The sequence below is a fragment of the Sorex fumeus genome, unplaced genomic scaffold (genome assembly GCF_029834395.1).
Source record: "Sorex fumeus unplaced genomic scaffold, SorFum_2.1 ptg000189l, whole genome shotgun sequence".
In the NCBI taxonomy this organism is placed as follows: Eukaryota; Metazoa; Chordata; class Mammalia; order Eulipotyphla; family Soricidae; genus Sorex; species Sorex fumeus.
The window spans coordinates 341,398-354,067 of NW_026606246.1; the positions used below are offsets into that span (position 1 = coordinate 341,398).

A 12,670-nucleotide genomic window follows, 5' to 3' on the forward strand; every position below is an offset into this window, starting at 1 on the left:
CTTCCTCTCTCCTCTCCTTTCTCCCCCCTCCTCCCTCCCGTCTCTCTCTCATCTTTCTCCTTCCCTCTGTCTCCCTCCCTCTCCCTCTCTCTTCCCCCTCTTCCTCTCTCTTCCTCTCTGTCCCTCTCTCTCTCCCTCTCTCTCCTCTTTCTCCCTCTCTCCCCCTCTCTCTCTTACTCTTTCTCTCCCTCCCTCCCTTCTCCCTCCAGCCCTGCAATCTGCTTGAGGGCTGGAGGCAGGAGCTAGGCAGAGAAGCCTTTGCAGACTGAAAGCCCGTATTCCAAACCTCCTTTGTTTTATATGGCTTTGGGGCCACCTGGTCAAGCTCAGGATTATTCCGGCTCTGCACTCAGGAATCACCCTTGGTGGGACACGGGAACCCTATGGGATGCCGGGGATCAAACCCAGGCCGGCCGTGTGCAGGGCAAACACCCTCCCCGCTGTGCTACCTCTCCGGTCCCTCTTTTTTGCTTCTGCCCATGCTGCGTTCTCAAACTCTTGCTTTGACCCCTCAAGGACCTCTTGCACTCCAAACTGCCCAGTATCCACTGGTGTAAATCCTTGCCTGGTGTGTGTGTGTGTGTGGGGAGGTGGGGTTGGGGGGCCCAGTACCAAAGTCATCGAGATGAATATTGGAGCCACGAGGGGACGATTTTTTAAAATCTCAATTGTAGACTCAGGCACGTTCGTCCTTCCACCCCTCACCTGACCCCACTTCCACCCACACCAGAGGCTTTGAGGGGTGCAGGGGGTGCCCCTTGGGGGCCATTCCAGCACCCAGAAGAGCCCTTCAATTCCCAGAGTACAGCCTTGTGGGGGTCCAGAGAGCATCACCAGGCCCGCAAGATCTTTCAGGGAGTCACACCCCCAAACGGGGATTTGGGGGAACGGCAATCACCCACAGGGGCAGAAACCTGCAGAAAAAGACTCGTCTCCCCTCCCCCAACACACACCCCTTCCTGCGGGGCTGCTGGGCTGGACAGTCGGAATCCGTGATGGTCACTTGTATTTTCCTTTTTATCTGAAGCTAATCGTCTGCACTGATACTAACAGGGAAGAGAAATTGGATTTTAAGAAATACTTCTTGCTAGGAGAAGACACAATTTCACAATGAAGCGGGTGGGGTGGGGTGGGGGTGGAGCCCCAGGAGCAAATCAAAGGTGATGGTCTTCGGGAGTGGGAGATGTGGGGACCCCTGATCCAGATAGCCCCTGACACTACAGGCGGGGAAACTGAGGCCTCCTGGGTACGGAGAGAGGAACTACCTGCACCTGGCTTATCTGGCCAGATTCCCGCTTGTAGCAAGTTGAGACTTGCTGATAAGTGCGAGTAATTGATTGATAATAAAACCAGTCACCCGTGGCCTAAGCCTGAGTTTACGACCCTGATGCTAATGGACCCCGGAGAGGCGAAGGGTGCTGGTAACCACTTTCCCTGCCACTCGGGGGCTAATAGCTTTATGGAGGTCATAAACTACTGAGTATCCCCATGATGAGAGGGACTTCCAGGCACGTGCCCCGCCCGCCTTGATTGACACGCAGGCCTGGCAGAAGGAACCAGCCTTCCCTGGGCGATAGGCAGGGGCCCCCCAGACCCCAGGCCCCAGCCCCGGGAATTTCTCATCCCATCCTGGCTTCAGGCGGAGTGCTTGTGACCTGCAAGCTTCTCCAGCAAAGGTGCTGTTTGGGTTCCGTGACCTTCAAAACCTCGTGGAAGGCTCTGGAAAGTTTGTCAGCATTTTGTCCATCTGGATCAGAAAGTGGCGAAATGGTGCTCACTTCGGCAGCACATATACTAAAATTGGAATGATACAGAGAGGATTAGCATGGCCCTTGCGCAAGGATGACACGCAAATTCGTCAAGTTCCATATTTTTCAATGCCTCTTTTGCAAACCACTACACCCAAAAGGAGAGAGAGAACAAAAGGGAATGCCCTGCCACAGAGGCTGGGTGGGATGGGGGGATGGGGGGTGGGAGGGATACTGGGACCTGTGGTGATGGAAAATGGGCACTGGTGAAGGGATGGGTACTTGATCATTGTATAACCGAAACCCAAGCACAAAAATTTGTAAGTCTACAACTGTACCTCATGGTGTTTCGCTAATAAAAAATTTTTTTTTAAAGTGGCAAAATGTCAACTAGAGTCAGATGGCCAAAGGCCTATAGTTACAGGTGGCCCGTGGGTCAGAGTCTCAGGAAACAACCAGACACGGTGGTGGATGGGAAAGCCGGGATGGCTCCGCCGCGCCAGATGGCAAGGCTGGGGCAGCTCAGGGCCCCTGCCTCTTAAGCCTGAGGCCGTGAGTTGGATCCCAGGGCTGCCCAACAGGGCACCAGTAGCGGTGCTGCTGCCCCCCCTCACCCCTGCGGTCACCACCTCATATGTAGTCTTGCTATCTCAGCTGTGTCCCAGTCCCACGACTCAACATGTGACATCCGACACTGTGTTCCCAGTAGAGTGTGTCAGCACTTGAGTGAGACCCGGTCATCCCAACAACAATGGCAAAGTGTGTGTGTGTGGGGGGGGGGAGGGGGTCCTGATGACACAGCCCAACAGTTCTCAAGGCTGAGTGTCCCAACAAAATGCTAAGTGGGGTCTACACTGCGGAAGTCCACTTAAACACAAAGCGTATACCTTCATGCCTCAGATTCCTGGAACTCAAGGATGACAAGCATCACGACATACGTGGAGGGGCTGGTGCGATAGCACAGCAGGTAGGGCGTTTGCCTTGCACGTGGCCGACCTGGGTTCGATTCCCAGCATCCCATATGGTCCCCCCCAGTGCCGCCGGGAATAATTCTTGAGTGCCATGAGCCAGGAGTAACCCCTGTGCATCACTGGGTGTGATGCAAAAACAAAACAAACAAAAAACTGTGTGGATGTATTTCCTTTTGGATTCTTTCTTTCTTTCTTTCTTTCTTTCTTTCTTTCTTTCTATAAAAACAGGGATTGCTTGGGGAATATGAAAGTCTAGTGTAGTTTTGTTCAGACACCCCCCAAGGGAGTCAGAAACCCCCCTTCCCCGTTCTAAACTCTTAGCCTTCCCCTCTCCTGCGATGTAGACCCCATCCTCTCCTTCCTCCCCTCCACCAACTGCAGAATCCTTCAGTTCTCCAGGGAGGAGCTTCCTCTCCAGGGAGCCAGGAGCCTCTGGACTAAGTGGTGGGTGACCCCCAGTGTTGGTGCCCCCCAGAGAGCAGGCCGGGGTGCTCCTTCCTGGGGAGGGTTGCAAGGTTTACAGCGGCAATAGTGAAACTTCCTGGAGAGTGGAGAGCATTTGCCAAGGTGAGCGAATGCCAACAGACTGAAAGGGAAGCTGCACCTCCCAGGAGAGAGGGTGGCCCCCAGCTGGCCTGCGCACTCAGCCGCAGGGGACACGGTCCCCTGGCCAGGGCCAGGCCCAGGTCACCAGCATCCCCGGCTCCCACTGCTGGCTCTGCCTTCCCGTTCCCGGGACTGCTCTGCCCCCAGCAGACATCTCTCCGGGCTCTCCCCAGCCCCTCACCCCCCCCCCGCCCCCCCCCCCCCCCCCCCCCCCGGCTAATTGGATCCATCCCTTTGCCAATAAGCGATCAGTGGTCCGCACTGGCTGCTGCCGGCCACTTGGTCCCGACTCCTCCCAGGGGCCCGTGCGCCCCCTACAGGAGGGAGGAGCAACTCGCCCGGCGGGGCGCCTGGTTCCCAGCCGCAGCTTAGGACTGAGGCAGGATGGATGAGTGGGAGGACGGACCCCATCACTGGGCCCTGCGTCCGGCTCGGGGAGCCCTTGCGAACAGGGACTTTCCTTAGCTGAAGAGCTAAATAGAGCTGGGGGAACACAGAGCCGTTGACAACCGGAGCGGCCAATTCAGGCTGGGCTTGTTTAGGGACTCAGGCACAGCATGAAGGGGGCCACCATCACCCCAGCACAGGTGCTCAGGGTCTCACCCTCCACCTCCATCACCTCCATCCCCACCTCCATCCCTTCCTCCTCCATCACCGCCACCTCCATCTCCATCACCTTTAATTTCCATTAACTTCTACCTTCACCCTCAATTTCCTATAGCTTCCACTTCCATCCCTTCATCCCTGATGAGGTCTACCACCCTGCAGCTAGACAATCAGAAATTGCTCAGAGAGTGCTCAAATCCCAATCAGGTAGTATTTTCTTTCTTTCTTTCTTTCTTTCTTTCTTTCTTTCTTTCTCTTTTTATTTCTCTCTCTTTCACTTCCTTCCTTTCTTTCTCTCTTTCCTTTCTTTCTTTCTCTTTTTCTTTCTTTCTCTTTCACTTTCTTCCTTCCTTTCTTTTCCTTCTTTCTTTCTTTCTTTCTTTCTTCCTTTCTCTTTCTCTCTTTCTTTCTCTTTTTCTTTCTCTCTCTTTCACTTTCTTCCTTCCTTTCTTTCTTTCTTTCTTCCTTCCTTTCTTTCTTTCTTTCTCTTTTTCTTTCTTTCTCTCTTTCACTTTCTTTCTTCCTTTCTTTTCCTTCTTTCTTTCTTTCTTTCTTCCTTCCTCTTTCTCTCTTTCTTTCTCTTTTTCTTTCTCTCTCTCTCTTTCTTCCTTCCTTTCTCTTCTTTCTTTCTTTCTTCCTTTCTCTTTCTCTCTTTCTTTCTCTTTTTCTTTCTCTCTCTTTCACTTTCTTCCTTCCTTCCTTTCTCTTCTTTCTTTCTTTCTTTCTTTCTTTCTCTTTTTCTTTCTTTCTCTCTTTCACTTTCTTTCTTCCTTTTTTTCCTTCTTTCTTTCTTTCTTTCTTTCTTTCTTTCTTTCTTCCTTTCTCTTTCTCTCTTTCTTTCTCTCTCTTTCACTTTCTTTCTTCCTTCCTTTCTTTCTCTTCTTTCTTTCTTTCTTTCTTTCTTTCTTTCTTTCTTTCTTCCTTTCTTTTTTCCGAGCCACATCCAGCACTTCTCAGGGCTTCTTCCTGGCTCTGTGCTCAGGGATCCACACAGGATACCGGGGATCAAACCTGGCCCCCCCTCCCGTGCAAGGCAAGCACCCAACCCACTGTGCTTTCTCTCCGGCCCCTCAAGTGACATTTTATTGTGCAGGCACCAATTTTCAATAAAGCTCTGTTCTTGGGTCCTGCCACCAGCCCCCCGAGATGCACAATCTACTTCTCTCTCCAACTGTCCCACTTCAAAGCAGATGGCACCTGGCCGCTAGGCACATTCCCCTCCCCGCTCCTTTCCTGGGGGATGCCCCATCTCCAACAAGGCAGCAGAAGGTGGGGCGCGCCCCCGTGGTGCCCCCAGCACCCCTGGGCTCAGCTCCTCTCTCTCCATGTCTCTTGTAGCCCCAGGGTCTGCCGGCTGCTGGTCACTCATCAGCCCTGCAGGGCACCCGGCCATCCCTCTCCCTGCCCATATGGAACGAGTTGCTCCATTTTGAGTCCTTATCAGAGATGGGAAGGTCCCCCCTGCCGCTCGCTCACTCGGGAGAGAGTTTCTGCATTGACAAGCTTTAACTCTTATGGTTCCAAAGCGCTGCTGGGCTCCAGGCCCCGGGGCCCAGACCACTGAATTCAGATGACAAAATAGACGGAGGCGAAGGGAGGGAGCACTGGGTGGGGAGGAAGACGGGGCGGGGGGTCACTCAAAGTGCAACTGATTCTCACCCCGCTGAGAGGCATTCCGTTACCCCCTCTGACACTGGAGAAGGATGTCTTGAAATTAGCTCAGTCTCCGCATGGATGACCTTGAACCTGCCACCTTGATAATCCCCTGCACGCCCTGTGTCCTAGCTCTGGGCGCGCTGACTCCTTCCACCAGCCCACTGGAAGAGATGCCATCCTTGTTCCCGTTTTGCAGACAGAGCTCAGAGAGGTTAAGCAGCTCGCCCAAAGCCGCACAGCCAGGCAGAGCTGCTAAAGGAGCACCCCCAGGAGGGTGTCCCTGTGGCCGTTAGCCGGTCCCTCTCTGAGCTCCCACCCAAGCCAACGTGAGGGCAGAGGCACACATCGCCTCCATTCACGCCTGTGTGGAGGTCCTTCTCCCTCCACGGCGCCCTCTGCATTAAGCGGCAAATCTCTGTCTTCAGGGCCAGAGCAGTAGCACAGCTGCCTTGCACAAAACCAAGTTGGGTTCGATCCCCATAGGGTCCTCTGAGCTCCTTGAGGAGTGATCCCTGAGCACAGATTCAGGAGTAAGCCCTGAGCACCACTGGGTGTGGCATAGAAAGAGAGAGATAGAGAAAGTCAGCTCCTGACTCACATTCACTTTCATCCTTTTGCCAGGACTCACCCCATCACCACCAAGACATCTGGGAAACGTTCTTTTTTTTTTTTTTGAACCCTTCTCTCTTCACTGGAGCGCTAAATAAACACGCTTTATAACATCGCTTTTGACAAACAGGTCGTCAAACTTGTTTGTCCAAAGCAAACTTGGATTCCTGGGCATGGCAGGAGTGAACTGAGTCCCATGTCCTCTGGAAACATTCTTTTTCTATGTCAGGAAGCCACGCACCCAACTCCGGACTATATCACACTTGTGAAAGGGAGAGATCAAATCACGAAGTCTCTGCTGCTAGGGACCGGAGAGATAATACAGAGGCCAAGGTGGCTTTACACTCGGTCAGCCCCAGTCTGATCCCCAACTCTGCAGCTGGGCCCCTGAGCACCACCTGGAGTGATGCCTGAGCACAGAGTCGGGAATCAACCCTGAGCACTGCCAGGTGTGACCTTTCTTTTTTTGGGGGGGTCACACCCAGCGATGATCAGGGGTTACTCCTGGCTCTCCACGCAGGAATGACTCCTGGCAGTGCTCAGGGGACCCTATGGGATGCTGGGAATCGAACCCGGGTTGGCCGCGTGCAAGGCAAATGCCCTACCCGCTGTGCTATCGCTCCAACCCCAGGTGTGACCTTTCAAACCCTCCCCTTCTCACCCAAGTTGGGGTCACTTATAGACAATCGTTCTGAGAGCAACAGCTGACTTTCAGGCACGACCCTCTTAATCCTCACCGCCCCCTCTGCCCCTGCCGAGGACAGAGACCACCCTCAGCCCAGAAGAGGAAATGCAGGGTCACAGAGCACCAGCTGGAAAATCCAGACTCTGGGCTCACTGGTCAGGCCAGCAAGGTCCCGCTGTTGGCCACCTGCAGACGTGAAGCCGCGTCCTCGGGGTAGCCCCGGGGAGTCCTGCATCTCGGGACTCTGCTTCTCACCCATGGGGGCCTTGTCTGACCAGATCTCTGCTCTGTCTCGAGGGTCTCAAGCCCCTTCCAGGCTCCATCCGCGCTTGTGAACTGTTTGAGGAAAATGGCCCATGCGATAAAATTACCTGACCCTCTGTTCTTGTTTACTGCCTGAAAATCCCATTCCTTGAGTTTGCCCCAGGAGGTGCACACAAGTCCTGCCCACCCTGGAGAGTGTCTCTGGGCTTGGGTCCAAGCCCGACACCCAGGAAGCACTCCCCAGACACCCGTTGGATGGAAGGTAGCTCATCCCTGGACTGAGAGCAGACGTGGAAAAGAGCCTCTTTATTTTTTCAATTTTTGAGGTAGTTCACAGTCATTGATTACATTTAATATTCAAATCTCCACCACCATGACACCATCTCACCACATTTCAGATGTTTCCATCCCGAATCCCAATGCCTGCTGCAAAGAGAAACTTAAATAATAAATTTTGTATTGTTTTTATAAAAACCGCGGAAAATGCTACAAAAAAGTATCCTTAGGAGGGGCTGGAGCGATAGCACAGCGGGGAGGGCATTTGCCTTGCACACGGCTGACCCGGGTTCGATTCCCAGCATCCCATATGGTCCTCCAAGGACCGCCAGAAGTAATTCTTGAGTGCATGAGCCAGGGTGCGACCCAAAAAGCAAGAAAAAAAAAGTATCCTCAGAGGAAAGAGTGTAAAGTTTGTTCTGTTTCAACAGGGACCATTAAGACCTTTATAAGAGATCACTAGCATGTTGCTTTTATATATATATATAATATATATAAAAGCTTGTGTACTTTTATATATGTCTGTATATAGATAGATAGATAGATAGATAGATACTTCCCCCTAAGTTTGATTGCCTACTATTTTGAACCCCATCAAATGTGGTGCAGTACTCTTGGAGAATGGGTAGGGTGTGCCCCATGAAGTGTTTCGAAGCTGCTAATGCAGAATAGGAAGAACCTCTTTAAAATACCATCCAGGACCCCTCCCTTTCCTCAAGTTGGAAACAAAATTAAAAAAAAAAAACGAGAGCACGGTTGCCAGCCAAGGTCCAGAGGAGGGGGTCTCCGCTACTGAACTCCTGGATTCTTGTCAGAGCTGAAGGAACACTACCAGCTGGAAGTGGGGGGGGGCAGAGGTTTCTGGGGGTCGAGTGGGTTTTAGAACTCAACATAAATCTGCTGTGATGGGTTGGCTGCTAACAAAACCGAATCACAAGAAGGAAAACTCTTCTGGAATCCGAAGTGGCTTGAGAGCCCGAAGTGACCCTGCCGGCAGAGCAGAGGCCTCCGTGCAATAAATCACTTTCAAAGGCACTTTCGGGCATGTTCTGGGCTTAGCCAGTACCTGATTGGTCTCGCCCTGCAGGCTCTGTTTGGGAAGTCTTGGGATTAGGGATTTTGACCACCTCGGACTATGTAATAGGGCCTTCCCTTTGCCTCTGAAAGATTCCTAGCTCACTGCCTCCCCCACACACACTCTCTCTCTCCCCAGCCCCCCCCACCACCTCCACACACAGAGGCAGTAACTAAGCAAACAGTCCAGGCCACCAAAACCTTGGGGACTAAACACTGCCCAGTGTCGACAAGTCACATCACAGAGCCAAGCCTCTCCGCACTTGGCAAAAGAAAAGTCTTAACGTGAAGGCACGGCTTTGCCACGAAATGATGCTTGTTCAAAATACTGGCCATCGGGAGGGTGGGAGATGTCATCAGCCCTCAGTCCTCCGCCCCTGCCTGCCCCCACATTATTCTAGACGCAAGAAAGAATTGTTTGCAGTTTGCAATAAAACATTCCAGACGCCCCACGCCCCTGGCCTGCCAGTTTGTCTCTCTGGTTTTTTTTTTTTTTAATCCAAAGAGATGGAACATCAGAGATTCGCTGGAGAAATCTTTGCCCACCTTCTCCCCAAGGTGCCTTTTTGGATTGTTTAACCCAGCAAAACTCTATCTTGCCTGGGATTCTGCCATTCCCTTCCGGCCGAGAAGGCTCCATCAGCCAGTGGGAGCTTGCTAGCAATTCAGAGCTTCCCAGAAAGATGCAGAGCTCCCAGCCAGCAGTGACAGAATCCAGAACCATCCATCACACCCCCATGGCTGGCTGGCTGGATGAATAAGCCTGGTTCGCCTGAAACAACTGGTAGACTGGTCTGGCCCCGGCGTTCCCTTGCTTATGAATTCCTGTGGTGGCTTCCTTCACCTCGTCCTTCAAGTCCCCCCCTCCCCAGCCCTATCCCTGCTCCTGCTCTCCCCGGGATGAAGGATTTGCTCCCACTTTGGGCTTCCCAGAGTAAATCCTCCCCATTTCCTGAACTCAGCCATGTGCATGGGCTCTCTGTGGCTCTGCTGATTTCATCTTGAGCTCTTATATAAATCTTTCCTAGTTGAACATCCAATAGCCAGTCCTTCTTTTGTCTTCTAGAATTCTCTAGTGACTAAGTGGGCAACAGGTACAGCAGAATAGCGACGTCCAATTCCCCTCCCGTCTGCCATAGGGCAGGCAGGGAGTGGATCTTATCTATAGCATCTCTCTCTCTCTCTCTCTCTCTCTCTCACACACACACACACACACACACACCATCTCCGATGCACCAGGAGTGAAAGCTGGAGTTTGGGCACCACAGGAACTTGGTCCTCTTCCCACTGTTCCTCCAACAGGTCAATCCAAGGCCTGAGCACTCTTGGGTGCTCTGAGATGTTCTACCCCAGACATTCCACTCACTAAACTCACTAACCCACCGCAGGTCCTGTGCCAAGACTTCCTCAAGAGGCTGCTCGGTTCCTCTCTCCATTTCTGTTTTCTGATCCGGCCCTTCTTTTACCCTCGGAGATCTCTCGGATGAACTTGCTCCCTTCCTGGGGCCAGTGCTCGCCGGGGATGGACCTTCAAGGGAAGCCCAGATGCTGCCTCCCTCGGGAACTGCTTCCCGACCTTTCTCCAGCCTCGGTTCCTTCCTGCTCGGTTCCCCTTGGAATACAGATGGATGCTGCGCGCTGGAAACTCCGCTCTGGAGGGTGGTGAACATCCAAATCCACCCGATCCTCCCAACACACCTGCAAGCGAGCCCTGGGGGTGAAATTCCCTGTGCGTGATGAAATTAAGTCAGGGAGGTGTCCTGTGCCCCCCACAACTGCACTGTTCCCCTAACACAGGAGTCCAGCCCCCAGGTATTGGCTGGGGGGGAGGGAGGGAAAAGGGAGGAGGGGCCTGAAAATCAAGGCAAGTCCCTGATTTCTCTTTCCTAAGAGATGAAGCTCCTGGACCATTTGAAGTGTGCAGGAGAGGAAGCCAGCACTGCTTCTTCTGCAGAGCTAAAGCCTCAAGGAAGCCTCCGGCGTCGCCCTGGCCGCTTCCTGCGGTCTCTCTGGGACATCCTGGTGCATGGTTGCTCTGGCGAGTTTGCAAATAATCCGAGTCCTCGTAATGAAGGGTCCGTTAGCCTGAGTAACGGTGCTGGCTAAGTCCTCCCTCCTCTGCTGAGTCCTGTTCCCTCTAGGCTGGAGGACAAAGCCACCCAAGTGATTTGTGCGACCGTGTTTCACGGGATCCCCCTGTCGCAAAGCGCGTCGGAAGATCTGAAAGGACAGACAGGGCTTGGCACATTAGCAAGCGCAGGAGGCTGCCCATCCCCTGGCTCGGGAAGACCCGGGAGAGGCGGGAGGGACCAGCAGGGCAGTGGGGAAAAACTGGGAGCAATTGCCACGGCATCCAGAGCGCGGCCTCCAATCAGAGAGCAAGCCGAGTGACTGCCCTCCCCCAGGTCCAATCAGAAAGCGGAGCATAGTGTAAGCGCCTGCTCATTGGCCCGACCCATCAGCCCATCCTCCAATCCACCAACCCCATGGGCGGGTCTTTTGCAGGGCCCTGGGAATGAGCATTTGCTATAGAGTCATCCACCTGCCACACAGAGGAAGTGGATCTGAGAAGCCCAGCAGAGCCCAACGTGGTAGCAACGGGGCAAGCTGGGCTGCCCAGGACAAGCCTGCCTGACGCTGGGAAGTCCCTTGTGGTCACTTGGTAGTCCTCAGCTGGGCCAGTGCCAGCCCACCGCTCCCTGCCTGTGCCACCCCCATCAAGTGTCCCCGCCTGATGGCAATCGAAGACCCACCTCTGGCCGGGTCCCAGATGTCTCTGAGCCCAGGTGGTGCCAGCAGAGACCCAGCCCTGTGCCCGCCCGACGTCCAGCGCTTGATGAGTTCTCATTGACCGTGGCTCCATGCAGGGCCTGGGGCGCTGCCCACCCTGCCTCCCTGCATGGGACACGTGCCCTGAAAACCGTGCCTGGACCCACAGTGAAGCCGTGGGGCCAAAACTCACTTTGTGGAAAGATTTTATTTCCATCTGAGTCCACTTCAAGGAACAGTGAGGGATTGGCTTTGCATCATACACACATACACACGCACACACACGCACACACACACATGCGCTCGCGCGCGCACACACAGACCTTTCCAAAGCAGATTTATGGAATAGCTTTGGGGGAGTCTCCAAATTGGCTGGCACGGCTCACCATATCCGCTAAATGAAACCATTCAGCAAGCCAGGCTGGGGGCGGGCTGTTGGAGCAGGATTCCAGGTGGGGTGCAGTGCACCCGGGGACCCCCTATTCCTGTGAGGCGGGTGAGCTCAGTCCGTGGCAGGAGCTTGTTCAAAATCAGAAGGTACAAGACAGAGCAGGACATGGAGGCAGGAGGGTCTCCCCAGTATTGGTCTTTGAACCGGCAGCTCCCAAGCCTCGTGGCTCTCTCTAGATCCCAGAGCCCCTTAAAGTGCCCGTTCCAACCCAGGGGTCTGCGCTGAGGCCTGAGACTTGGAATTTCTCACAGGCTCCCAGGGGCTGTGGGACCATAAATCCCACTTTGAATGGCAAGCATTGAGGCCGTGTCAGACAAAGCAGGGTGCAGAGAATACTTTAAGGGTTAGGATGACAGTAGCAGATCTTCTACTTACATTATAATTTTGCAGCGCTCTGTTTTTGCATATAGTGATAGTACTTATATTCACCTGTAGCGCAAGAATGATGGATATAAATATATACGTTGTCTCCTGAATATGCAGCGTTGTATAGAAATGCACCCCATAGCACTGGGAACAACGGTGGTGGAGAATGTGCACTGGTGGAGAGATGGGTGCTCGAGCATTGTGTGACTGAAACGTAACCATGCAAGTTTGTAACTGTATCTCACGGTGATCCAATAGAACTTCTTTAAAAATAAAACTTTTTAAAAAAATCAAAAGAAGAAACATACCCTACAGGTGTATATATAATGAAATAGTGTGTGCCTGATTGAGCCTCGGGCTTTTTAGACCGGTAATAGGCATCATGCTGGAGTGATAGCATAGCAGGTAGGGCGTTTGCCTTGCACGCGGCCAACCTGGCCAACCCCAGTTCGATTCCTCCGCCCCTCCGGGAGAGCCTGGCAAGCTACCGAGAGTATCACGCCCGCATGGCAAAGCCTGGCAAGTTCCCCGTGACGTATTGGATATGCCAAACACAGTAACAACGAGTTTCACAATGGAGACGTTACTG

General features: G+C 53.2%; 1 non-coding gene across 1 annotated transcript; it reads left to right on the top strand.

The window, feature by feature from the left end:
- The first annotated feature begins 1,770 nt into the window (after positions 1–1,770).
- On the top strand, positions 1,771–1,875 carry LOC130017322 (U6 spliceosomal RNA). Its single transcript, XR_008791382.1, has one exon. It is a non-coding gene; the product is annotated as a U6 spliceosomal RNA (small nuclear RNA).
- The last annotated feature ends 10,795 nt before the right edge of the window (positions 1,876–12,670 follow it).